This window comes from Xylocopa sonorina, chromosome 8 (genome assembly GCF_050948175.1).
Source record: "Xylocopa sonorina isolate GNS202 chromosome 8, iyXylSono1_principal, whole genome shotgun sequence".
In the NCBI taxonomy this organism is placed as follows: domain Eukaryota; kingdom Metazoa; phylum Arthropoda; class Insecta; order Hymenoptera; family Apidae; genus Xylocopa; species Xylocopa sonorina.
Window position 1 is genome coordinate 7,176,945 of NC_135200.1, and position 7,536 is coordinate 7,184,480.

A 7,536-nucleotide genomic window follows, 5' to 3' on the forward strand; every position below is an offset into this window, starting at 1 on the left:
TGCGTCGTTTCAATTTTACTAACATTCGATTACGTTGCATTCGCATATACAGGGTACGGAATTCGATTCAATTGAAATTGATTTCTAAAGAAATTTCTATACTTGGAAAGTTAACCTTTAGTCTGGGACAAGTTCCACGGTTGACCTTAATTAAATAGTTGATACTGGTTGAGCTACTTTCAAAAGCCATTAATAAGTCCCATAAATTTTGTAATTAAATAAAGTTACCGTGCAAACAAATACAAGCTATAAACTCGAACTAAAAGTAAGTAAATAAAATGCTCTATTTATACAGACCACCTGGACGCGAGAGATTGCAAAGAGTTGATTCGCCCAAAACACGAGAACGCACAGAAGAAGTACCATTCGCGCGATGAATGCAACTTATCCACCCACGAATTAATACGTCTGTATTTTCAACGCAATCTCGATGGGAATTTCGAATGAAATTCATCTCCACTCGTTCGCGGAAAGCGGAGTCTCGCGTCTTGAAATAGTTCTCGTTCCGAAATGTTCCATCGAAATCAGCGCGCGTTGCATGCACGCCCACGCGATGGTAACTTTCGCAATCTCCCCGGCAGCCACCGGAAAACCGTCGAGTTCGTTTTAAATAAACATCCCCTGGAGCACGGCCCGAAACGAGACAAGTTTATTCAATAATCCGCGGACGTGCTCCAACGTCATTTGTCCGCGCATTCGCTTGCCCGCCATAAATTCTCTTTAGGGACTAATTTCACCGTGCTCCTCGCTCGCAATTCCGACGGTTCTCCAGCAAGTAACGCAGCGTACATACACGTGCAATATCAATCTCTTTTTACCATTCTAAACCCTCAATATGAGCTAACGACAGATAGATCAGGAGATAGGTTCTAAACAAAAGCAAAAAAAAAAAAAGCACTCGTAACCAATACTACATTGGACTACTCTCTACAACTATACATGCACTTCATCCTCCTCTTCGCTACAAATAAGGTATCTCTGTCCTCCACGCGTGGTTCCAGTCTGTCGAACAATCCACAGCACCGTATAGGTTCTGTTCGTCGCAGCAGGAACTGTCTTCCTCAGTCCCTACCGTGTCGAGATACCGTTTCTATCTTCCTCTCACCAACTCTCTCTCTCTCTCTCTCTCTCTCTCTCTCTTTTACCGTTCCATCGTGTCCCTTCTCCGCGACACAATCGTTCTCAGTTCCCCATTTAAGCGCTCGCTTGTTCCTCCTCCTCTTTCTCTCCGCCGCGACGCTCGTAAGAACGTCCTTCTCGGGTCCTCTATTCCTGTCCTCTATTCGAACCAGTCGCTGCTCTTTCAACGGACTTGCGTGCACAGTTTTTTCCTCCGTTCTCGCAGTTCCCTCGCAGAGTATCATACGTACAGCGATCCTTCTGTCTCCGTCCTCGTTCATCCCTCCGCTCAGTGTAGAACCGTCCTCCTTTGGTTCCCTGGAACGACTCGGTTCCCCACTATCGCTGTCGTTCTCGACTCGCGTCACGCGCGTTTCTTTTTTTTTCTTTTCTTTTCTTTTTTCTTTCCCTCTCTCTCTCTCTTTTTCTGGTGCTCTCTCGCTCAGACGAACGATCTTCGTCTCTCTCGTTGTCCCACCGACTCGAATAACTCTTCTCTCCGGTCTCTGTTCGCCCTCGATCCTCGTCCCTCGAGCGGCTGGTCGCGTCCGTTTCTTTCCTTTCCGTTGTTCCCGCGGTGCTCGCTTCTCACACCAGCGCACACGGGAACAGAGGAGCTGAACGGGTTCCGTTGGCGGTCTCTGTTCCACGCTCGCTGCGTAGCCCACCCACCGCAATAAGTTCCACCCGCCCACGTTATACCTCTCACGCACTTCTGCCGCGCGATCATCCGTTGCGAATTGGAAAGCAGCCGCGTCGCTTATCTCGCCGCGGGGATCTCCCCCCGCGCTTCTCGAATCGTGAGAGGAACAGAGACGGAGCGGGGTCGGTTTCCTCTTCCTCCGCGCTCGTGAGAAAGATGGAGGGGAAAAAAACGAAGGAAGCCAGAGTTTTCGTCCGCGCGAAAATCGAACGCGCCCGCCCATCGCCAGCTTTTCGCGAACCTTTCCGAGGTTACCTCGCGACGGGCGCTCGAAGCTAGCCGATAGGTAATTGAAACGATGAACGAGGGAAAGAGCGGATTGTTTGCGAGTTTTCACGCTGAAGAACGCTTCCCGTGGACGCGCGTTTCGTGCGTTGACAGGTTAACGATTTCGATTCGTTTCCTGTCTGAAAGGATTGAAGTTTGTGCTGCGAATGCACCGAATTGAGGGTTTCTCCGTTTGGTTCCAGCTTCGTTGATCGATCGAACCTTCATCGAGGATTCATAATTATACCGCCATTAGAGGGAAATATCAGAATTGGAACGAACGCCTGCTTTTTCCGCACGCGTATCCAACGTGCGGACGGTGCACCGCGTTCATTTGCGTTCATCAATTATTCACCGTTTAATTAATGGATCTGTTTACGTTACATAATAGTCGGCGAATTAATTTATGTGTTTTGACGTATACGGGAGCACGTATCAATTATGCATAATTTATCCTGTCAAAATATTTGAAAATACCCGAGGTAACTTAATGAAAACCTCGATGAAATTCGATTTTGATAACTCGACGTCGGTTTGGATACTAAGGTTAGATATCTACGAGAAGTAGCTGAAATTTTCGAGGAACCTTAAAAGTTCTCGAGAAAACAGAAATTTCTTCAGAAGAATCGAAACTCCAAAAATAAGATCGATCCTACGATTCCCACTCGATCGTTAACGAAGCATCAATTTTCAAACAATCTTAATCCTTATCGAAGAATTAAAAGAAAAATTCCTTCAATTTAATACCCATTACACCCGCGAAGGAGAAGAAAGAAAAAGAAAAAGTTCGAGGAGAGAATAGACCTCAGCCCGTGTTCCAGAAGTCCCCGCCATTGGTCAGATTCGGCTTGGTAATTGCTCGAGAGGATTTTCAGCGCGAACGAGGGTCGATTTGCAAGAGAGATTCCTTTGTCGTCCTTGAACCCACCGCCCAGCGTACTTCCTCGGTCGTTGTTTCCTCGACTTCCACGGCCAGTCAAGCGAATCGTAGTCATGGTCGGTAGCTATATTGTGATCCGTCGTTGAACAAAGGCCCCGCTCATCGACCGCCTGTGAACCTTGACGGAACCGTGACGTTGACGGTCGTCTAGCCCGCGTTCCAATTAAATTAAGACGTGCTCCCGTATCGCGTACGAAACCAATCGGTACGGAACCGCGTACGAGGCCATCTTGTGCCTTTTCGACCACTTTCTTCTGTTGGAGAATAGAAACGACCAGATGGCCCTTGATCGCGTCTTACGTGAGAATTTATAGAGTTCTAATCATCTAGACTAAACTTAAACTGTAAACTTTTGAAAATCGAGATGCACCATGAGTTTCAATTATTTCACTTCCGTTCCTTTGACGGTGAATACGTAGATACGTAGTTGGACGTTGTTTCAGTTTGTTTTACGTTCTCTGGTATACTATAGAAGAGAAGATTGCGAGTTTCATTCACATGGGATCCAAAGAGGAACTCTGATCGACCAATTCCAGTTTCAACTTTCACGAATCGACAGTGCGTTTACGAAAGCGGAGCTCTTTCTGAAAGAACTCGACGCCCTTTCGATTGCACATCGAACGAGCGCGCCTCGAAATCGAGGCTCGTTTAGAAGCGAGGGTCTGAACGCGATCTACTCGAAAACTGGCCTCGCGAAATCATGGCGATCCGGTGGATAACGCGACGCTGCCCTAATGAGAGGCGCACGGCCGGATCGGATAAAGGGCATCGGGGTTCGTGGATCGTCCGTGGATCCCGATGGCACGACCGCACGCCATAAAAGCGCTCCTCTCTATATTTAGCCACGGTTCCCCATATGTTGTTCCCCACCTACGTGCTCGACAGCCACGCTCTCGCGCGTGTTTTAAACGGCCCCGCGCGACCATCGCGCCCTCGCACCCGGTTCCAACCCTCCGCGACGCTTTCCCGCGCCCCAATTTCCGCTCGATCCACTGGAGCCGAGAATGTGTCGTTAATCACGTCCTCGGAACCTTTCTAAGCGACTGCATCCTGAATTATTTAAGAAAATCTATCAAACTATAGCGATAACCATTTGAGATAAAACTTCCCCCGCGATGCGAACAGTAAGAAGCCATCGTATAAGATACATCGTCCTTCGCACGTTTCGAGAGTGTCGCCCAAAAAAGATTTAGATAACAAATCGATTATTGTTGTTCGAAGGCAGCAAAATCGCATCAAGGCTCGCATCGCGTGCAACCGTGTCCAGCTGAAACCATGAATTGCCATGCTCGATGGCGCGACGTAGAATAAGCAGCTCGCGCCTATGGTTTCCTCCTCCTCTGTCATTAATTGCTTTCGATCTTTCATCCGTAGGAGCATCGCGATGTCTGGCGTGAATAATCGCGTTAACGACTCGACACCGTTGACTGACGCGGCCCATTAATCGCCGCCGAGCAAACATTATGCCGTGGCCGCGATTTATTAATTCAGCCGGCCGATCGATCGATCGATCGATCGATCCTCGAGCGTACACGCGACGTTTTAAATAAAGATCGATCGCGGTGGGTTGCGAATTTTTCTTACACGACTCGCGTAACGATCGTACGATCGATCGCCCCGCGAACGTTTCAATCGCTTCCCGCTTTTCATCGATTCGTTCCGCTCGATCCGCCCCGCAGAACCTCTTCGCGTACTGTCACGAGACGATTGGGAACCTCGCGCGAGGGCGAGATCGGTAGGCGTTCAGAGATCGAAATCTAGATTCGTGCGCTGATCGATCGTTCGACTCGTCGGTTCGTCCGTTCGCGACGATCGTTCGAGCTGTGAACCCCGATGAATGGAGATGAATTTAGCTTTCGTGTCGCTGGTTTTAACGCAGCACGGTTACAGAGAATTTGTTTGGAATGGAACCGAGTCGAGGCGATTTCGTTGAATAAAACTCGACGAAACACCGCGAACGATACGTTCCTCGAGGTTACGATTAGAAATAGCACCCGGATGCGTCGTTCGCCGGAGTAATGGCGAAAGTGATAACATCGTTAACGATAATAACCCGTGAGCACGCGAGGAGAACGTCCATGTCGAATTCTGGCTTCGCCGCGTCTCGAATTACCATTTTCTTCAGCAACCGCCGTAGCTGAGGCTACCCAATCGTGGATCGTTGTTTCCCTCTACAAAATACAAATTTCTCGTAACGTTTTAATTGGAAACCGGGGAACAGGTAAGGGAAGGAACCAACGCGCGCTGCTAATTGAGAACGGCGCGATAACCACGCGATACGGCGTTACCAGCGAAATAATTCCAGGGAATATCGAAACGTACGCCGCGGTAATAATGTTTAACGACAAGCTACGTGTTCGCGTAAATGATTATGAGGCTGTCGTGGACGTTTTATAACTAGTGTGACGCGTATGCGGTTGAAAATGAAGTAAAAGAAAAAAAAAGGGAAATGGATATCGAGACGTGTTAACGATTTATGCGCTCGGCTTCTGAATCAGCGATAATTGTGGACAGGAACCGGTACCCGTTTCGACGCGGTTATTTTAATGCGCGTATGCCTGTAATTACAGCCACACTAGACAAACGTATCTCCTCACGCGGTGGAACTGGGTCAGAATTATTATTCCCGATCTTTTATGCAAAAACGAACAACATTCCCATTCGACTCGCCGGCTAACTCACTTACCGTGTCCCTTTCTATGATAGCTACAATTGTTTTAATTACTTAATTACTCACTGGTCGAGCAACACGTGACTCGTTCGACTTCTGTGCGAGCACGAATGGCGGATCGTACTGAATCGCGCGCGCGAGACGTTCGTTTCAATTTCGCCGACGTCCTCGCGTTCGAGAAGTTTAGAAGATTCGTGGAATCGATAACGTGGTATCTCGTTGGACGGAATCCGTTGTTTATAAATTTCTCGTCGCGAAATATGGAATTTTACGAGCCTCCACAGCGGACCTAATCGCGTGCTTTTAAAAGCGTCGTTATTGCGATAGATGGGAATGCGGTAAAGTACTTTGAAACAGTGGCTCGATATCGATTAAATGCCACTTCAAAAGGTTAGCCCGACCTCCATTTTGCGGGCTGTTGATGCGGCCTGGACTGCACTAATATCAAGGTCGTGATTTAGCGGCTACTTGTTTGAAAAATTCGCGGTACCATCTGAAAGGATTTGTTCAATTCTTGAAAATTCTCGTCACATTCTTAGGGATATCGAACTCTATCTTCTCTGAGTTAAGAGAACTTCGAACGAATTTAACGAGACACTGTCTTCAGATTTATTTCCTCAGAGTACCTTTCATCGTGAGATTTAAGAGGAACGAGGCGAAAGAACGAATCTACTTCATAGAATCGATACAAGGAAGACTAAAAAAAATCTACATCCCTAATTTCTCTACCAACACCCAAGTTTCTCTGTACACTGTCTAAGCATCCAAATCGATACGACTCTCCGCAACATCTTCTACGTGTACCAGCACAAACCCGCCACTGCTCGCCTCGAGACGACGCTGTGCATAATCTATCAGCGAGAAGGGAACACTGCACTGTTACTTAAAAGAAAAGAAGAAAAACGCGCGAAAAGGAACAAGCTAGAAACTCAAAAAAAAAACACTGCCGACCCTGTCACAAGCTAAAACACAAGCAACCTCTCTCAGCACCCTCCCTTCGCCCTCCGCGAGGGTCGAACCAGCGCCCGAGGCGTCGACACCGACCACTGACCCACATACGATCCAACCACCCCCCAACCACCCGAAAACGTCAACACCCACCCGACCCGCGGCACTTTCCACCAGCCGCGCGGCCCCAATTCACAATTTCCATTTCACTGGCATATCCCGAAACCGGAAAATCACGCAGGGACACGCTCGCGGACGCACACGCGTCCCCCACCTGGCGACGCGATCCTGTCCCACTCGCTCTCAGCCACGCTGCACAACCCCCGTCTAAGAGAAGCATAGCAACGCGCATCCCCGAATGATCCATTCGATTCGTCGAACCCCATGCGCTCGAACACTTGCGCGCCCGTGTTCGAGTGCAGGTGGTCACTGGCGTGGTGGCGCCTGTCCATGGTCGCCCGTGTGTCTCACCTCTGTCGAAGCTGTGCCCGTCGTTGCGTGCACCCCGTCTGCCCGGCTATCGATCACACGACGCTCCACCCACGAACACCACGACGGGACGCGGCGTGGACTTGGTCGTCGTCGTTCACGTCGCGACGGTATCGCGTGCAGCCTCCGTTGTTGCGATAGGTCGCGGTCCTGCGGTGGTCACGTGACGCGGTTCACCAACGAACGGTTACGGAACCGCGACGGAACCGCGGTGGTTCTTCGAAGTTGTCCCTCGCGTAACGATGGCCAATGTCCGCGCGGTGCAGTTGTCACCGCGTAGCCGTGTGCACGGTTCCGGCAGGAAAGCGAACGCGAGCGTCGAGCAAGGGAACGCGTGTCGCGGAAGGAAAGGAGGACGCACGCAAGCGCAACCGGCCGTCCTAACCTCCACTCGATAAA

The 7,536-nt window shown here is 49.4% G+C and overlaps 1 protein-coding gene across 1 annotated transcript in view; it reads right to left on the reverse strand.

The window, feature by feature from the left end:
- Nucleotides 1-5,785, reverse strand: part of LOC143426178 (ras-related protein Rab-37) — an 83,778-nt gene extending 77,993 nt beyond the window's left edge. The window contains exon 1 of the mRNA XM_076899416.1: nucleotides 5,767-5,785. The gene's annotated coding sequence lies outside the window, so the exon portion shown is untranslated. The remainder of the gene's footprint in view (nucleotides 1-5,766) is intronic.
- Nucleotides 5,786-7,536: the final 1,751 nt, after the last annotated feature.